At 53.4% G+C, this 19,430-nt stretch overlaps 1 protein-coding gene across 3 annotated transcripts in view; it reads left to right on the top strand.

Moving 5' to 3' along the window:
- LOC146871423 (sodium channel protein type 4 subunit alpha-like) overlaps positions 1-19,430 on the top strand; it is a 1,828,482-nt gene that overhangs the window by 687,777 nt on the left and 1,121,275 nt on the right. The window lies entirely within an intron of this gene.

Below are 19,430 nucleotides of genomic sequence, written 5' to 3'. Positions count from 1 at the left end.
TAAGTGTCCTTAACTTCTAAAATTCCAACCGCGACTTTCCCATAGAATAGTACGGGGCTCGTGCCTGTGTTCTCACACTGCATGCGTCCCCCGTGGGTCTCCTGTGTCACTACCTTGGGTTTTTCCTTGGGTTCCCAGCGATTCTACGCGCTCTAGGCACTGTCAAGTCGTGGTTCTTATACCACTTTCTCAATTTATGATTTGGTCCACTCCTGGGGCCCACTGTATATTGTGCTATTTACTGTCGTTTTAGAACTGTATTATTGTGTATCTTGGACTCTAATCTCATAAAGAGAGTAGTAGTGAGTGTTAAGAAATAAATACATATATTTTATATATACCTGGTGTGGTTCTCCTTTCATTTAGTAATACAAGAGGTTATAATCTGGTAAACCAAGCTGCTTTACACTCCTTCAAGACTTAGCCTGAAGGCTGCTCTCCATAGCTACGACTAGGATAGCTTTCAATAAAGGTTGTCTTTTAACCTATCATCTATAAGGGTTGTTTGGACTGGTGCAAGGTGCCCACTATAACTAGTGGACAGCATATGCCAGGCCAACTTCTCACATTGGTGTGCAGCGGTTGGATTCAAGCTTGCTATTGCTTTACCAGATAATCTCTTTGAGTGACTAACTGAAAACCACTATAGGTACATAGGTACATATAAATCAAGTCTAGAATAAAGTAAGTTCTACTGAACTTGGAGTTGGGTTAGCAAAGGGACCAGCACATCCCTTTCCCCAACTCAATAGAGTCTAGTAGCTCCCACTAGGTTAGGTAGGTGCAACACCTCACTACACTAGTATGTCTTCAAGGCCTGAAGCCAGTGGCTCCTTGACTTCCAAGTATGACCATCTCACATTCGTGGAATTTAGGAACGTGTACAGCTGGGAAGTTGAAGACAGGGAGAAGTGCAAACACTCAACGCCTCATGGAGGCACTGCTGTTAGATGACCTCAGAAAGACCCCAGGGTCTTATGAGATAGGCAAGTTGGGTGGGACAGCAGAAGAGGAAAGGCCAAGAGGTGACAACACCTATGACCATGACTCTGAAGCTGACCAGGAGGATCAAGAAAGATGATTCTAACCTGGAAAATCCAATCCATCCTGAAGGTGAGGGAGAAGACCTCAGTGGCCCTCTCTATACTCCACCTGGAAGGGTTGGTGGTGTGCCAAGAAGATCAAGACCTCCTTCACTGGAGTCTAATCACTCTTGTGCATCCGGAGGGACCACTGTCTCTCATAGGACCATTTTTCCCCCAGAAGAGGGAGTCCTTTTATGAGAGAAAATGCAGACTGATCCAGTTTGAAGAAGCTAAGCTTAGGATAAAGAGGGAACAGTTGGCATTGGATAGGGAATCCCTGGAGCTCCAGAGAGCTTCACATAGATGGGAGTTAGAGCCCCATGGTGGCAGCAACAGTGTCCCTAGAGGTATAGATCATACTCACGACCATATGAACCTGAACAAGATTGTCCCTCCCTACCAGAGTGGGGATGACATCCACAAATGGATATCTGCACTGGAAAGGGCCTGTAAAGTACAGAGGGTCCCTCGGGAGCAGTGGGCAGCAATCTTGTGGCTCTCCTTTGCAGACAAAGGAAGAGACAAGCTCCTCACTGTAAGAGAAGACGATGCTGACAATTACCAAGTCTTGAAGAGTGCACTGATAGATGGGTTTGGCCTAACCACTGAACAGTACAGGTTGAATTTTAGAGACACCCAAAAGGCACAGACTCAAGACTGGGTTGACTTTGTAGATTGTGCTACTAAGGCTCTGGAGGGCTGGTTACTTGGCAGTAAAGTGTGTGATTTTAAAGGATTATACAATTTGATTATGAGGGAGCAGATCCTTAATTGTCAAAATCAACAGTTGCATCAGTACCTGATCTGACCTCTCCCCAAGAATTGGGTCAGAACCAGGGTGAGACAGAGGGTTCAGAACCAAGTTGGTGACTCCAAAAAGCAGGATTCCAAAATCTCTGATCAGGGTGGGGACAAGGGTAAAGACCAGAAGTCTTCTCAAGGGCCCCACAAATCTGCATCTGAAAGAAACACGTTAGTTAGATTCCTCACCTTACAATATCCCCAGGCGTCAGACTGGATCCGAAAGATTTTTCGTCAGCAATACCCCTTGCGCGTCGCTAGGCGTCGTCTGCGGCTCAACATCCGTCGTCGGCGTCGTGCGCTGGAATGACGTCGTCGGAGTACTTAGACGCCGCCCTTGCGCGCTGACGTCAGTTCTTTTTTCCGCGCCAGTAAGCGCCGATCCGGGAGAGCTACCCCTTTAGTCAATTTTTGACTAACTTTTTCGACTCTTTTTGGTCACTTCTCAACTCTGGTGCTGGTAGGATGCCTGGTTTCAAGGCCTGCGACGACTGTCACCGACTGATGTCGGAGACCGATCATCACCGCCGGTGCCTGTACTGCTTGGGCCTCGACCACGATGCGGAGTCGTGCTCCGATTGTATGGCCCTGACCTCGAAAGCTAGGCGGGAGCGGTCCCGCAAGCTTCTCGAGCTTCGCCACTCGGCTCCGCGCCCCTCTCGATCCCGGTCCAGGAGGAGGTCCAAGGATCGGTCGCGGAGCTGCACTTGACATCGTCGCTCGTCTGGCTCAAAGTCTTCGGGTAAGTCGAAGCACTCCAAGAAGTCCAAGAGGTGACACCGCTCTTCGGACTCCCCTCGCCGGTCGCGCGACTCGGCCGAGGGTCCGGGTGGTTCCACCCGCACGGCTCCGCGCAAGTCCCCATACCCGCCAGTCCCTGGGACTGACGCGACGCCGGCGGAGGTCAGTGCCTTCCTCTCGGCCATGAGGAGCCTGGCCCCGCTGTCGACGCCCGCTGGCACGCCTTCGGGCCCCGCGGACTCGACTGGGCGACCTCGCGTGCCGGCGGCTCCGGCCCCGGCGCCGTTGGAGGCTCCGGCCCCGACACAGCAGGTCCCCGAGGGGCCCGAGCCTGGGCCCCTGTCGACGCCGGTCGACCTCGTTACGCCTCCTCTGCCGGCGCCGACACCGGTACCACCCCCGACTCCGGTCGACGTCGATCCCAGGTTCAGCCCCTGTCCGGTCCCGACGCCGATGCGGCGCCGCCCGACGCCGCATCCGACGCGCTAGAGACACATATTGTCTATCGACCGGCTCCGATCATTCCTCCTGTTTACCAGGAATCGGATGACGGGGGCGAATGGGAGGGGTCTGAGGACCCTATGGCCCTTCAGGGGCAACTTTCTCAGGACTGGGCAGATGAACTGGGGGAGGCCAGTGGATTGGATACCTCACCGGACACTGGATTCATCTCTCCTCCGACTGTGGCTTCGGAGGAGGGTGCAGCTTTTTCTGTGGTGCTGCGCAAGGCGGCCGCAGCCCTTGGGCATGAGCTGCCTGCCGTGGCTGTGAGGAGTAACATCCTCACTGAGGTGCTTCAGTCTGCCGCATGCTCCACTGAGCCTCTGCTGCAATTTAATGAGGCCCTCACTGACGTTCTGCAGGGCACCTGGTCCAAGCCCTCCACAGTCCCTCCTGTGGATAGGAACGTTGCCAGGCGTCACCGCCCTGCTCCGGGCGACCCCAGTTTTCGGTCCCAACACCCCACCCCGAGAGTCTGGTTATCCAGGCCTCTACCTCCCAATCCTCCTTCCCGTCCGCTCCTCCGGACCAGGATTCCAAGAGACTGGAACAGTTCGGTAAGAAGCTGTTCTCCTCGCTCAGTTTGGGCCTGCGGTCTTTGAACACCGCCTGTCTCTTGGACCGTTATTCCCACTCTCTGTGGGATACGGTGGAGGTTGTGCTACCACTGTGCCCGGAGGATGCCCGGCGCGGCTTTCCTCGGCTCTGGCCGATGGGAGAGATGCAGCACGCCATGCAATCCGATGTGGACTCGACACTACGGACTCGCTGGGTAGGGCGATTTCTACCACGGTGGCGCTTCGACGTCACGCCTGGCTGCGGTCCACGTCCTTTTCAGGGGATGTCCAGAGCACACTCATGGACATGCCTTTTGATGGCGCTCGCCTTTTTGGTGAGAAAGCGGACAGTGCGCTGGCTCGCTTCAAGGACTCCCGGGCTACGGCCACGTCCTTGGGCCTCTCGGCCCCGCGGCCACAAACTTCCGCTTTTCGCTCCTTTCGTGGCCAAGGAAGGGGCACCTCCTCACGTCCGCATAGCCACCAGCCGCAGAACCAGCCTGCACGCGGTCGCGGACGTGGTTTCCGCCGAGGCGGTACTGGAGGACAACGCGGTCAGTCCACATCCACCCCGGCAGCATTCGCCTCAAAGTCTTCCTAGTCCGAGCTTTCAGGCCCATTCCTCACCAGTGGGAGGCCGGGTTCGCCATCACCTGCTCCACTGGCGTACCATTACTTCGGACAGGTGGGTGCTGCAAATCGTCCGAAGGGGCTACTCCCTTCCCTTCGAGACGACCCCTCCAGCCATGCCACCGCAGCACCACCGTATCTCGGAGGATCATTTGAATCTTCTACAAGAGGAAGTTTCGGCCCTCTTGGCCAAGGAGGCCGTCGAGCGCGTTCCGAGCCCAGAAGTAGGTTGTGGTTGTTATTCCCACTACTTTCTGGTTCCCAAGAAGGGCAAAGGAGGCCTACGCCCTATCTTGGACCTCAGGAACGTCAATGCCTTCCTCAGGAAGGAACGGTTCAAAATGTTGACTTTGGCTCAGGTTCTAGCTGCCCTAGACCCTGGAGAGTGGATGGTAGCGTTGGACTTACAGGACGCATATTTCCATATCCCTGTCCTGCCGGCCCACTGGCGTTATCTGCGGTTCACGGTGGGTCAGGAGCACTTTCAGTTCACCGTGCTCCCCTTCGGCCTTACCAGTGCCCCTCGGGTGTTCACGAAAGTGATGGCGGTGGTCGCAGCTCATCTGCGCAGATCAGGGGTTCCAGTCTTCCCCTATCTCGACGACTGGTTGTTGAAGGTGGGCTCGCCCCAGACAGTCGTCTCCCACCTCCAGACTACGGCGGATCTCCTGCATTTGCTAGGGTTTTCCATCAACGTGCCGAAGTCACACCTGAGCCCCTCTCAGAAGCTCCTCTTCATCGGAGCGGTTCTCGATTCGGCGCAGTTCCGGGTTCATCCACCGGAACAGCGGGTCCGGGATATACAGGCCCTGATTCCCATCTTTCGGCCTCTATCCTGGGTTTCGGTCAGGCTAGTGTTGCGGCTTCTGGGTCTGATGGCCTCCTGCATCCTACTAGTGCATCACGCCAGGCGGCGCATGCGGGCTCTGCAGTGGGACCTGAAGTTTCAGTGGGCCCAGCATCACGGCAACCTGTCCGACCATGTCTTGATCTCGGAGGGCACTGCACAGCAGTTGCAGTGGTGGCTCACGGACCGCGATTGGGTCACGGGCAAGAGCCTCTCCCTACCCCTACCGGAGCATGTCGTAGTGACGGATGCGTCCCTCCTGGGATGGGGTGGCCATATGGGAGAGGCAGAGATCAGAGGCCTCTGGTCTCCAGCTGAGTCTCGCCTCCACATCAACTTGTTGGAGCTGAGAGCGATCCGACTTGCACTGAAAGCCTTTCTTCCCTCTGTCCGGGGAAGTGTCGTGCAGGTGTTCGGACAACACCACCGCCATGTGGTATTGCAACAAACAGGGCGGGGTGGGGTCGTGGACCCTTTGTCAGGAGGCTCTGCGCCTCTGGACATGGCTGGAACACCAGGGCATCACCCTGGTGGTTCAACATCTGGCGGGCTCTCTGAACGCCAGAGCAGACGAACTCAGCCGCCGGTGCATGATGGATCACGAATGGCGTCTGAACTCCGAGGTGGCGCAAGGTCTCTTTCAGCAGCAGGGAGAGCCTTGGTTAGATCTATTCGCCACCGACGAGAACGCGCAATGTCAGCAGTTCTGCGCGTTGGAATTTCCAAGGCGGCACTCGCTCGGCGACGCTTTTCATCGCGAGTGGAGTTGCGGTTTGTTGTACGCCTTTCCGCCTATACCACTTCTGCCCAGAGTGCTGAAGAAGATCAGGCGCGACCGGGCCCAAGTCATCTTGGTGGCTCCGGATTGGGCACGTAGATACTGGTATCCCGAGCTACTCAGTATGTTGACTGATCCTCCGATACGTCTGCCCCTTCGGGAGGATCTTCTGTCGCAGCAGCAGGGGACGGTCCTCCACCCGAACCTGTCCAGCCTCCACCTCCATGCGTGGAGATTGAGCGGCGGCAGTTGATGCCATTTGACTTGCCTCCTGAAGTCTGTGATGTCATTCTGGCAGCCAGGCGTCCCTCCACGAAGACGGTATACGCCTGCCGGTGGAACAAATTTGTTGCATGGTGCACAGCAAAGGCTGTGGATCCCCTTTCCACCCCTCTTTCTGAGGTTCTCCACTTTCTTCTTTCTTTGGCCCGGCAGTGCTCTGCCCTGGGCACCTTGAAAGGTTATCTTGCTGCCCTCTCTGCCTTCTTACGGCTTCCTGATCAGCCCTCTCTTTTCAAGTCCCCTGTAGTGTCACGCTTTCTTAAAGGCATTACTCACACGTTCCCTCCTGTCCCTTTCGTAATGCCTCAGTGGGACTTGAATCTTGTCTTAACATTCCTGATGTGCGCTCCCTTTGAGCCTCTTCACAATTGTCCTCTTCGTCTTCTACCTCTTAAGACTGCTTTCCTGGTAGCCATCACCTCGGCTAGACGGGTGAGTGAGCTCCAGGCTCTATCGTCCAAGCCTCCTTTTCTATCTGTTCACCCGGACAAGGTTGTCCTTCGGCCTCGTCCTTCCTTTCTACCGAAAGTGGTGACCCCCTTTCATCTTGGGCAATCTGTCACCTTGCCCACCTTCTTTCCGCCTCCGCATCCTTCCAAAGAGGAAGAGCGGCTCCACCGTCTGGACCCAAAACGTGCGCTCTCCTTTTATTTGGACTGCACAAAACAGTTCCGAGTGGACGACCAGCTTTTCGTTGGCTACGTGGGTGCAAAGAAGGGAAAAGCTGTGCACAAACGGACCATCTCCCGGTGGGTCGTTTTGTGTATAAAAATCTGTTATTCCTTGGCAAAAAAGGACCCTCCTGTTGGGCTGCGAGCCCATTCTACTCGGGCCATGGCGGCTACTACTGCTTTGGGACGGGGAGTCCCTTTGCAGGACATCTGTCAGGCGGCGACGTGGGCTTCGCTGCACATGTTAGCTAGGCATTATTGCCGAGACAGCCAAGTCCGGAGGGATGGCTTCTTTGGCCGTTCTGTCCTCCAGGACTTTCTGGTGTGATCTTGGTTCGCAGACCCACCACCGGGGTTGGTATTGCTTGGGTATCTATTCTAAGGTGAGGAATCTAACTAACGTGTTTCTTGCAGATGAACAAGTTACTTACCTTCGGTAACGATGTATCTGTAAGAAACATTAGTTAGTTAGATTCCTCACCGACCCACCCATCCTCCCCGTTCTGCGAACTGACATCTAGGGTTAAGGCTATCCCTTTCAGGGCCCTAGATTTTTTGGCACCAGTGTCGGTCTCTTGCATGGCTCTGCGTTCCTGGCGTGGAAAGCTATGTACAAGAACTGACGTCAGCGCGCGAGGGCGGCGTCTAAGTACTCCGACGACATCATTCCGGCGCACGACGCCGACGACGGACGCGGAGCCGCAGACGACGCCTAGCGACACGCAAGGGGTATTGCTGATGAAATATCTTCCGGATCCAGTCTGACGCCTGTGGATATTCTAAGGTGAGGAATCTAACTAACTAATGTTTCTTACAGATACATCGTTACCGAAGGTAAGTAACTTGTTCATCTGGTGGGGAGTCCCAATCTAATAAAGGAAAAGGCCAAAGGAAACCATGGTGTAAAATCTGTAAACAGTAAACCCATTGGACAAGTGATTGTACCAAGTTCAAAGACTTAACTCCAGCCACCATTGCCCCTAAGGCAACTGTTACCCCTAATTCAGCTCCAAGTGGTGGTACTCAGCATAAGGGTGTAGTGGGGTTAACCCTGGGTTCTGAGTTGGACTCTGGCCTAGTCAGAGTTTCAACTCAGGCTGTACTGATCTGTGATGGAGGCATGGATATGTCCTCCTTTTTTGTCCCAGTAATCTGGGCAAATACAGACAGCAGCCTTTAATCAATGGAAAAGAGGCTTTGGCATTCAGGGACACAGGAGCAAGTGTCACCATGGTGACAAAAGATCTTGTGGCTCCTGAGCAGATCATACTTGACCAATGCTAGCAATGTCAGGACAGACCATTCCTTGGCAGTTAATTTCTCCTGGGGAGGGGTAACAGGCCTTAAGAAAGTTGTGGTAAGTGCAGACCTCCTCCCTTTTGAATGCTTGCTTGGCAAGGATTTGGAAACTTTAGCTTGGGCTGAAGTAGAGCTCAGGACTCATGCAGAAATGTTGGGAAGCCCTGCACATGTGTTTGCTGTGACCAGGTCACAGTCAAAAATGTCAAAAGCTGAAGGGCCCTGGATCCTGGAAGAATGGACCAGGTGCCTCACAAGAAAAGGAGCAGCAGGGTAAGGCAGTGTCTTCCCCCTGCCTCAGGAAGCAGATCAGTCTCTTGAGGGAGATGATCTCAGGCCTAAAGAAGGAACTGTCCCAGATGAGCTTGAACCTGACCAGGTGGAGTTCTTGGGGACAGGGGGCCATTCCAGGGCAGATCTGAGCCAGGAGCAGCTGAGCTGCCCTTCTCTTGAACCCCTCAGAAAGCAAGCTGCTGAAGAGGCTGCTGGGAATGCTAGTGAACCCATAAGATATATTGGAATGATGGACTCCTGTACTCAGAGAGTAGAGACCCCAAGCCTGGTGCCTCCAGGAGGTTGGTTATACCTCTGAAGTTCAGGGGCTTCCTATTGACACTAGCTCATGATATTCCCTTAGCAGGACACCTGGGCCAAAACAAGACTTGGGACAGAATTGTCCCTCATTTTCATTGGCCCCACATGTCTGAAGACACCAAGGAGTTTTGTCGCTCCTGTGTCACCTGTCAAGTCAGTGGTAAGGCAGGTGGTACAACAAAGGCCCCCCTGATACCACTACCTGTGGTGGTGGTTCCCTTTGAGAGGGTTGGGATTGACATAGTTGGTCCCATGGATCCTCATACTGCATCTGGGCACAGATTTATACTGGTGGTGGTGGATCATGCCACTAGGTACCCAGAAACCATTCCCCTTAGGACCACTACAGCTCCTGTGGTGGCAAGGGCCCTGCTTGGAATCTTTTCCAGAGTGGATTTCCCTAAGGAAGTAGTATCAGACAGGGGTGTAAACTGCATGTCTAGTTACTTAACAGCAATGTGGAAGGAGTATGGAGTAAATTACAAATTTACCACCCCTTATCACCCACTATGCAATAGGTTAGTTGAAATGTTCAACAAAACCCTAAAGGGCATGATTAAAGGTCTCCCAGAAAAGCTTAGGCGTAGATGGGACATACTTTTGCCCTGCATTCTATTTGCCTACAGGGAAGTTCCACAGAAGGGGGTTGGTTACAGCCCATTTGAGCTTCTGTTTGGACATCCAATTAGGGGTCCATTGTGTCTGGTGAAGGAGGGATGGGAGTTACCTCTCAAACCCCCTAAACAGGATATTGTGGACTATGTACTTGGTCTTCGCTCCAGGATGGCTTAGCACATGAAGAAGGCAACTAAAAACCTTGAGGCTAGCCAGGAATTACTAAATAGCTGGCATGACCAAAAGGCTGTGCTGACTGTTTATCAGCCAGGGCAGAAAGTGTGGGTGTTGGAGCCTGTGGCCCCAGCAGCCCTCAAGATAAGTGGAGTGACCCCCTAACCATACTTGAGCAGAAGGGAGAGGTTACCTACCTGGTGGACCTAGGAACTCCCAGGAGCCCCCATAGGGTGCTCCATGTCAACAGGCTTTTTTTTTTTAAATTTCTTTTTATTTGCATTTTCAACAACAAAACAAATACAATTTACTGCAGGTTGCATAGGTTATAATATTGACGAGACAGTTCCCCACCCCCGCAATGTTATCCAGAGGACCGACAGGTGTCCACTCGTTAGTGCTCGGAAATAGTCACACGCCTCCTCCACCTCAGCCCCCCACACACCCCTAGTAACCCTCACACCCCAAGCGTCAATTGCAGTGTCCCATTTTCCACTCCGGTGTCCGCCTCCTCCCAGCCATCTGCCGTGAAGATCAGTATTCTACAGTGCTTGAAGCGTCGTGTGAGCCAACCAATGTGTGAATGGTTCCCATATGTCCTTTGGTCGTGTACGTGCCGGCAGGAGCTCCCAGTATAGGGTGAGTTGTGTCTGGCAGTATACTACACTTTTAATCCATTCCCTAATGGTGGGTGATGTGGTAGCCCCCCAATGCATCACCACCTGCCGCTTGGCAAGCAAAATGAGCATGGCTGGCAGCCGACGATGTTTAGGCTTAACCATATGCAAGATCCCCAGTAGCGCAGCCTGCGGAGTGCATGGAATCTGTAGTCCAGTGATGGTGCACACCAGCTCCATGACCTCGGCCCAAAAGGAGGCCAGCATGGGACATTCCCATGCCATATGCAAGAAAGCAGCTCCGCGCGCAGCACATTTCCAGCAATTGTCCGTATCTCTCAAGCCAATACGATGAAGCCTGCTAGGGGTGCGATATGTCATATGTATGTATTTGAAATGTATCAGCCGGAGTCTATAGTTAGGGGACAGGGTCTCAAGCATTTTACAGCATAGATCCCAGTGAGCGTCAGTGATGTCAACACCCAATGCAGCACTCCACATACCGCGCGCCGCTGGGGTCACTATTGGATGATCACTTTGCATGCGCCCATATAAGCGGGAAATTAGTTTGCGCCCTGATTCTACCTTCAGTACATTCTCCAGGGCCAGCAGGCTCGGCGGTGGCTCCGGGAATGTAGGAAATAGTGCCTGACAGGTATGCCGAAGCTGATAATGGAGCAGGGTATCAAGCATCGTTGGGGCCTCCGCGGCGCACATTCGCTCCAGCGTGATGAACATATCATCAGGGAAGATGTCCCCCGCCGTGTGAAGGCCGCGCGACGTTGCGTGTTCCCCAGTTTTCATGCGTTGCAGCGGGGGCCACATGGGGTTCCCGCGCAGAGGTACCGATGTAGTGTAGAGGAGGTCCAGCTTGGCCCGGCGGCGCAACCCGTCCCAGGCCCATTTAAGCGCGTGTACCATGTCAATTCCATTTCGCCTCCTCTTATGCGGCGCATATAGGGCAGTGTTGAGCGGTAGCAGGGCCACCATATCCGCCTCTATCGCCACATGCGGCTGAAACAGCGTGGGATGCACCCAATAGTGCAAGAATTGCGCCTGTGCACAGTAAGCATACAGCGTAAAGTCTGGCGCCGCCATACCTCCCTGTCTCTGTGGAAGAGTAAGGGTCTCCCAGGCCACCCTCGGCTGTTTTCCCCCCCACGCCAGTTCGATCATCAGCGAGCATATCTTGTTCAAAAAACGCTTAGTCAAGGGTAGTGGGACGTTAACAAATAAGTATAGGAGCTTTGGCAGGATGACCATTTTGGCCACAGCTATCCTACCCGCCAGTGACAGGGGCAAGTGTTTCCATCGGCTGACCCTTTCCTCTATCCACCGCAGCGCCCGCCCATAGTTCTCTATCCACAATGTTTGCATGTCTGTGCTAATCCATACCCCCAGGTAGCGTACCGGACCTGTCGCCCATTCCAGCGGGCAATCTGGCGTGAAGCGGGGTGTCCCAGCCGTCAGAGGCAGGATGACCGACTTCTCCCAATTTATGGTCACTCCCGACAGCAGGCCATACTTTATCAATTCACTCGTCATGGGGGAGAGATTATCTTGTGGGTCGATTACATAAAGGGTAATATCATCTGCGTACATTGAAATGGTCAATGCCCGTGATGAAAATCCGATGCCCCTGTCCACATGGTGCTGTCTAATCCGGGCCGCTAAAGGCTCGGTGGCAATCGCGAACAGTAGGGGTGACAGGGGGCAACCCTGCCTCGTGCCTCTGCTAATAGCAAAGGGTTCGGATACAAGCCCGTTCACCCGCACACGGGCAGTGATGGTGGTATAGAGCAGTCTAATATAGCGGATAAAAGCTTCACTGATCCCCATCCGCTGTAGCAATGGAAATAGGAACCCCCATTCCAGGGAATCGAACGCTTTCGTGGCGTCCAACAGCACCACCGCGGCCTTGACGTGAGGGGCTAAATAGTGCAGTACCCCAAAAAGGGTTCGTAAGTTGTGGGCCGTGGAGCGGCCTGGCACGAATCCCGACTGATCTGGGCGGATCATGAGTGGCAACACCGGCTGTAGCCGCAAAGCGAGCATTTTAACGAATATTTTCACATCCGTGTTTATTAGGGACAATGGCCAATACGAGTCGCACTTCTGGGCATTCTTATCGGGCTTTAAGAGGGCAATAATGAGAGCCTCTCTCATCGTCGCAGGGAGTACACCAGTCTCAACTGCCTCAGCGTATACAGCCAGCAGCCGGGGGGCCAGGAGGTCAGCGTATTCCTTGTAAAACTGCGCTGGCAGGCCATCCGGCCCCGGCGCTTTGCCGGGTGCCAAGGACCCCAATGCTTCCTTTACATCCTCTAGTGTGAAGGGGCGATCGAAGTACCCTTTTTGGTGCGCATTAAACCATATCAGCTGAACCGTGTCTAGGTAATCGGAGAGGTCTTCCGACGTGGGCACTCCCCGGGAGCGGTATAGGGCTTTATAAAAAGACCGAAATGTATCCAGGATCTCCGGAGGGGAGCACGCGTTGTCTCCCCGCGACGTTTCGATGGAGGGAATGTATGAGGAGCCTCTCTGCGAGCGTAACAATTGGGCAAGTGTTTTGCCCGGGCGATCCCCCTCTCCATACCGGCGCGCCGTTGCATGTTTATGTAAAAATTTAATCTCTCTATCCGCCTCAGTTTGGTATTCCGTTAGTGTGGTGCGTGTTTCCGCTAGTGTGGTCGCTGAGGGGTCAGAGCAGTACTGTATTTCTAGGGCATGTAGGCGGCCTTCCAGTCTCTGGAGTGTATTTCTAATGTCCTTCAGCACTCTGGCCTGCCCCGCAATGCAGTGGCCCCGGATGACCACCTTGAATGCATCCCATAGGATGCCCACAGACGCCACCGAGTTCGTGTTTAGTTCAAAATAGTCGAGTATGTGTTGGTGCACCTCCTCACGAAAAACCTGATCCAGCAGGGCCTGCGCCGGCAACTGCCACGTGAATGGTGTGATGTACGGTTTGGGGACCTGTAGCACCAGTTCAACCGGAGACTGGTCGGAAAGGGTGCGCGCTCTGTGGTGAACGTCGGACGTCCAAGCATGGACATGCGGGGTTAGTAGCCAAAAATCCAATCTGGACCACGCTTTCCTGTGTGGGGTGAAGCATGTGCCCTCCCTCCCTTCGGGGTGTAATATCCGCCACGAGTCTAGCAGGTTGTATTCCTCCATTAGACCTCGAAGAAGGTCCGCCGTGCGTGGGTGATGTGTGCGCGCCGCCCCCTCCCTGTCGTGGTCCAGCGAGAGCACCGCATTGAAATCTCCTCCCCATATGTACTCTCCTACGCCAAGTGACTGCGCCTTGAGCCAGACGGTCCTGAAGAAACTAGGGTCATCCGTGTTAGGACCATAAGTGTTAATTAGTATTATCTGCTTGTGAAACAGTTTCCCCAGCATTATTAAATACCGTCCATCCGAATCGGCATGCACTTTAAATGTTTGCCAGGGCAGGCCCCTACGAATTAATATGGCCACCCCCCGGGAATAGCTGGAGCAGCCGGACGTATGCACCTCACCCCACCTGGCATGTCGCAATCTTTCCCTAGCTGTCTGTAGCAGGTGGGTCTCCTGCAAGAGACAAATGTCGATGTGGTGTCTGGCCAAGTGCGCGTGAGTCAATCGGATCTTGCGGTGGTCGTTGAGACCGCGAATATTCCATGTCAGGCAGCGCAGCACGGTCAGTGATGCAATGGGTGATGTGTCTTACGCAGCAGTGTGTCTATCTGCGGTGTAAGGGGCAGAGCAGATGGCAAGAGACCTATCCTAGCATGTCTCGCATTTAACTGGAAAGTGTGTGTGGTCAGGGATAATACTGTGTCATCATTCAGTTGACATTATAATGCTGCAGTTCAACAATACCAAACAATACAAACCCCCCCTCCCCTCCTCCCACTCCAACCCCCCAATCAGGTTGAGATACAGTACCCCTCCCAAAACTAGCCCAAAAACAGAGCATTTGCACGGGAATCATCCCTTCGAGGGCGTGGGGTTACCGGCACACTACCCCATCTGAAATCGATAGGGTGGCCGAACATTTTTGCCTTCCAAAGTCACAAGCAGACCAAACATAACAGGCAATGATTTGCGCATCGCCCAGAACAGCAGCGGTGCCCACCCTAGAGTCCAAAAGCATCAGTGGTCCGTGTGGCACCGGCCTCGGCGGCCGCTCCCCCCACCCCCCACCCACCGCAGTGATCAGGACACGGACAGTAAGCAGAGTAGCGTGTACTTATCAGCAGAGTCTCAGGGTGCCACGCAGCAATGCAGGAGTTCAGGGTCCTCAGAAATGTCCGTCGGTTCATACCACATCGCTCAGCCGGTCCACCGGGGATGCCGCACGATCGACACGCAGCTCCCCGTGCGTTCGTTCTGCTTTTCTTGCAAATTTCAGCGCCTCCTTCGCCTCTGTGAAGATCAGTGGCTTCCCTTTGTGCTGAATTTTCAACTTGGCAGGGTACAGCATGGCGTATCTGGTCCCCACTTTTTGGAAGATCTTTTTGGCCGGTATGAATTCGCGTCGTGCCGCCTGCACAGCCTGCGTAAAGTCAGGGTATAGGGAAATGGCCATGTTCTGAAAAGTGAGCTCGCCTTTTTCTCGGGATAGCCGCAGTATGGTGTCTCGGTCTCGGTAATTTAGAATTCGGGCAAGGATCAGTCGCGGCGGCGCCCCCGGCACCGGGCGCGGACCCAGCGTTCGGTGTGCACGCTCGACCAGGAACATTGCCGACAGCACTGCCCCAAACAAGTCGCGGAACATGCCCTCCAGGAACTGTTCCATATTACCAATGTTTGTGGACTCCGCAATTCCAATAATACGCACGTTGTTTCTGCGGGAGCGGGCTTCCAAATCCTCGTTGCGCCCACGTATTACCTCCAGGACCTTGTCCATGCGGAGCAGTTGTTCCCGGGTGTCACTGTGGCCTTCCTCGCAGTCCGCGATCCGCGCCTCCGCCGCCGCAAGCCTCTCCTCATGTTGATCGACTGTGCGCGATATGCCCTCCATGCGCTGTGCCATTGAGTCTAATTTGGTGTCAATCTCCCTCAGGCAGCCCTTGAGATCGCGAAACATACTTTTTATGTCGTCTTCTTGCGGGGGGTCCAACTGCGTCTCAGGGACCACCGTCTGCGAGGCCGGCTCCACCTCAACATTCCGAGTGGATTTCCTTTCGAACTGCAGCCTCGGCTGCTTAGTATCCGGCTTCCCCATGGTCCTGCAGGGGAGACTCCTCAGGAGGGGCCCGGGGGGGAGGGGGGGTGAGCCCCAGCCAGTCACTCCAGGTATTTGTACACTGCCACACAGGTAGGCCCCGCAGGCGCCCGAGGTCCGCCGTCACCGGCCGCCCCCCGCGGCCCCCGTCACGGCCGCAGCGCCAGCTAGACGTCCGGGCCCAGCAGGCCCCCAGCGCACGCAGCAATTCGTTATGTCCGTTTCTCTGCCCAGAGCATGTGTCCTTTGGCCGCTATGGGTATAATCAGGCACCCCAGGTCTGGCTTGTCGCCTCCTCCGGACATCCGCAGCCGGCAGCGCACTCTGTGCAGGGCGGGCAGATCAAAAGGCAGGCAGCGAGGCCACGCAGATCCGCAGCAGCCAGGCAGACGCCGCCACCGCGGGTACCGTCGGCCGCTGTCCGCACTCCGGCGGGAGCACCAGCACAGGCAACACTCACGGGCGTCTCCGCAGCGCACAGGCTTCTCCAGGTCTCCACGCAGTTCCCCCCGTGCAGCGTCACCCTCAGGGGGCAGCCAGCTCACCTTCGCTCCGGTGTCTCGGAGTAGCGATCAGGCCTCACAGGTTACGGCTGCAGCAGCGCCGCAGGTTCCCACTGCTGTTCCGCCCCACGCGCCGGGCTGAAGTCCAGCGACCGGGGACTTGCGTAGCGGCGATGGCCGGCAGGCGCGATGTGGGCGGGCCGCCAGTGCAGCGCAGGGCCAGTTCTCCGGGAATACGCCACGATTCCAGCCGCGAAAGCTGCCACCGGGTCTCCAGATCGCCGACACCACGCGCCGCAACTTTGTCTGCCCAGACCAGGAGGCATGCACGGATGGGCCTTCGGATATTGCGTTCGGCCGGCAGAGCCCCGTTACACAGCGGCCATCTTGCGGCTCGGCTCGGCCACGCCCCCCCCCATGTCAACAGGCTTAAGCCATATGTCGACACAGCTGACATGGGCTTGCTCATGGCAACTGATGAGGGACAGGAGGAAGAGAGTGATCCACTCCCTGATCTGCTCTCTCAGAACCCTGATGATGGATCAGTAGATGGTGTAGCCTTGGCAGGCAGCCTCACTGTCCAGCCAGAAACTGATGGCAGAAAAGTTCTCAGCCAGTTTAGACATATGTTCTCACTGACTACAAGTCAGACTTCTTGGTGCACCCATGAAGTGGACACTAGGGACAGTCTGCCTGTTTAAAATAAGATTTACAGGCAACCTGATCATGTCAGGGACTGTATCAGGGCTGAAGTCCAGAAGATGTTGGAATTTGGAGTCATTGAACCCTCAGATAGCCCTTGGGCTAGTCCAGTAGTCTTAGTCCCCAAACCTCACACCAAATATGGCAAGAGCGAGATGAAGTTTGGTGTAGACTGCAGGGGTCTCAATGCAGTCACTAGGACTGATGCCCATCCAATCCCAAGGGCAGATGAGCTTATAGATACTTTGGTCTCAGTCAAGTTTCTGAGCACATTTGCCTTGACAGCTGGCTATTGGCAGATCAGACTAGCTGATGATGCAAAGCCAAAGACAGCATTTTCTACCCCTAGTGGGCATTACCAATTTGTGGTGATGCCCTTTGGTTTGAAGAATGCACCTGCCACTTTTCCAAAAGTTGGTGAATAAAGTCCTTACAGGCCTGGAAGCTTATAGTGCAGCATATCTAGATGATATTGCTGTCTTTAGCTCCACCTGGGAGGATCACCTGGTCCACCTGAGGAATGTTTTGGAGGCCCTGCAAAAAGCAGGCCTAACTATCAAGGTCACTAAGTGTCAGATAGGGCAAAGTCAGGTTGTATAACTGGGCCACCTTGTGGGTGGAGGCCAGGTTCAACCATTGCAGAGCAAAATCCAGACCATGATGGACTGGGTTGCTCCAACGACCCAGACTCAGATAAGAGCTTTCTTTGGCCTGACTGGGTACTATAGAAGATTTGTAAAAGGTTATGGATCCATAGTGACTCCCTTGAATGACCTAACTTCTAAGAAAATGCCCAAGAAAGTTCAGTGGACAGTCAGCTGTCAAAAGGCATTTGATGACATATAGCAGGTCATGAGCACTGCTCCCATTTTGCAAAGTCCTAACTACTCCAAATAATTCTTTGTTCAAACAGATGTATCTGAGTTAGTGGTTGGGGCTGTGTTATCACAATTGAATGATGGTCAGGATCAGCCAGTAGCTTTTATTAGCAGAAGGCTGACCCGCAGAGAGAAACGTTGGTCAGCCATTGAGAGGGAGGCCTTTGCTGTGGTTTGGGCTCTGAAGAAGTTGAGGCCATACTTATTTGGCACTCACTTCATTGCTCAGACAGCCCCTCGTATGGCTAAAACAGATGAATGGTGAAAACCCCCAACTTTTGAGGTGGTCCGTTTCCCTACAGGGGATGGACTATACATTTTCTACCCCTAGTGGGCATTACCAATTTGTGGTGATGCCCTTTGGTTTGAAGAATGCACCTGCCACTTTCCAAAAGTTGGTGAATAAAGTCCTTACAGGCCTGGAAGCTTATAGTGCAGCATATCTAGATGATATTGCTGTCTTTAGCTCCACCTGGGAGGATCACCTGGTCCACCTGAGGAATGTTTTGGAGGCCCTGCAAAAAGCAGGCCTAACTATCAAGGTCACTAAGTGCCAGATAGGGCAAAGTCAGGTTGTATAACTGGTCCACCTTGTGGGTGGAGGCCAGGTTCAACCATTGCAGAGCAAACTCCAGACCATGATGGACTGGGTTGCTCCAACGACCCAGACTCAGATCAGAGCTTTCTTTGGCCTGACTGGGTACTATAGAATATTTGTAAAAGGTTATGGATCCATAGTGACTCCCTTGAATGACCTAACTTCTAAGAAAATGCCCAAGAAAGTTCAGTGGACAGTCAGCTGTCAAAAGGCATTTGATGACATATAGCAGGTCATGAGCACTGCTCCCATTTTGCAAAGTCCTAACTACTCCAAATAATTCTTTGTTCAAACAGATGTATCTGAGTTAGTGGTTGGGGCTGTGTTATCACAATTGAATGATGGTCAGGATCAGCCAGTAGCTTTTATTAGCAGAAGGCTGACCCACAGAGCGAAACGTTGGTCAGCCATTGAGAGGGAGGCCTTTGCTGTGGTTTGGGCTCTGAAGAAGTTGAGGCCATACTTATTTGGCACTCACTTCATTGCTCAGACAGCCCCTCTTATGGCTACAACAGATGAATGGTGAAAACCCCCAACTTTTGAGGTTGTCCATTTCCCTACAGGGGATGGACTATACAGTGGAACATAGACCTGGGAGTAACCATGCCAATGCAGATGGACTCTCCAGATATTTCGACTTAGAACATGAAGACTCAACTGGTCAAGGTTAGTTTAATGTCCTTATGTTTGGGGGTGGGGGGTTGTGTAGGAGAGTAGGATCTGCTTCTTATAGTTACCCCCACTTTTTGCTGATGTTTTAGAACTGTATTATTGTGCATCTTGGACTCTAATCTCATAAAGAGATTAGTAGTGAGTGTTTAGAAATAAATACATATATTGTATATATACCTGGTGTGGTTCTCCTTTCATTTAGTAATTCAAGAGGTTATAATCTGGTAAACCAAGCTGCTTTACACTCCTTCAAGACTTTGCCTGAAGGCTGCGCTCCATAGCTACCACTAGGATAGCTTTCAATAAAGGTCGTCTTTAAACCTATCATCAATAAGGGTTGTTTGGACTGGTCCAAGGTGCCTACTATAACTAGTGGACAGCATATGCCAGGCCAACTTCTCACAGTTGGATAATGAAATATATGCACTGCTAGGGGTACAGGCATGCAGGATTAGCAAAATATGTGTAAGTCTCGAAACTATGTAAATATTCTTCATGTACATTACGACAAAAGTATTTTATGTAATCTTAGCTAGGAATTGTAGGTGTGTACCCTTCTCTGTATGCATCTATATGCATCCGCAAACATACATTAGGCAAGGGGCAGCAGTTTACTCTCTGAATCAGGCTGCCTCCATCCGTCCTCAGTTCAGGAAAGAGCTGAGGACTCACA

The sequence above is a fragment of the Triturus cristatus genome, chromosome 1_1 (assembly GCF_964204655.1).
Source record: "Triturus cristatus chromosome 1_1, aTriCri1.1, whole genome shotgun sequence".
Lineage (NCBI taxonomy): Eukaryota > Metazoa > Chordata > Amphibia > Caudata > Salamandridae > Triturus > Triturus cristatus.
This window is presented reverse-complemented; position numbering and strand designations above follow the sequence as displayed.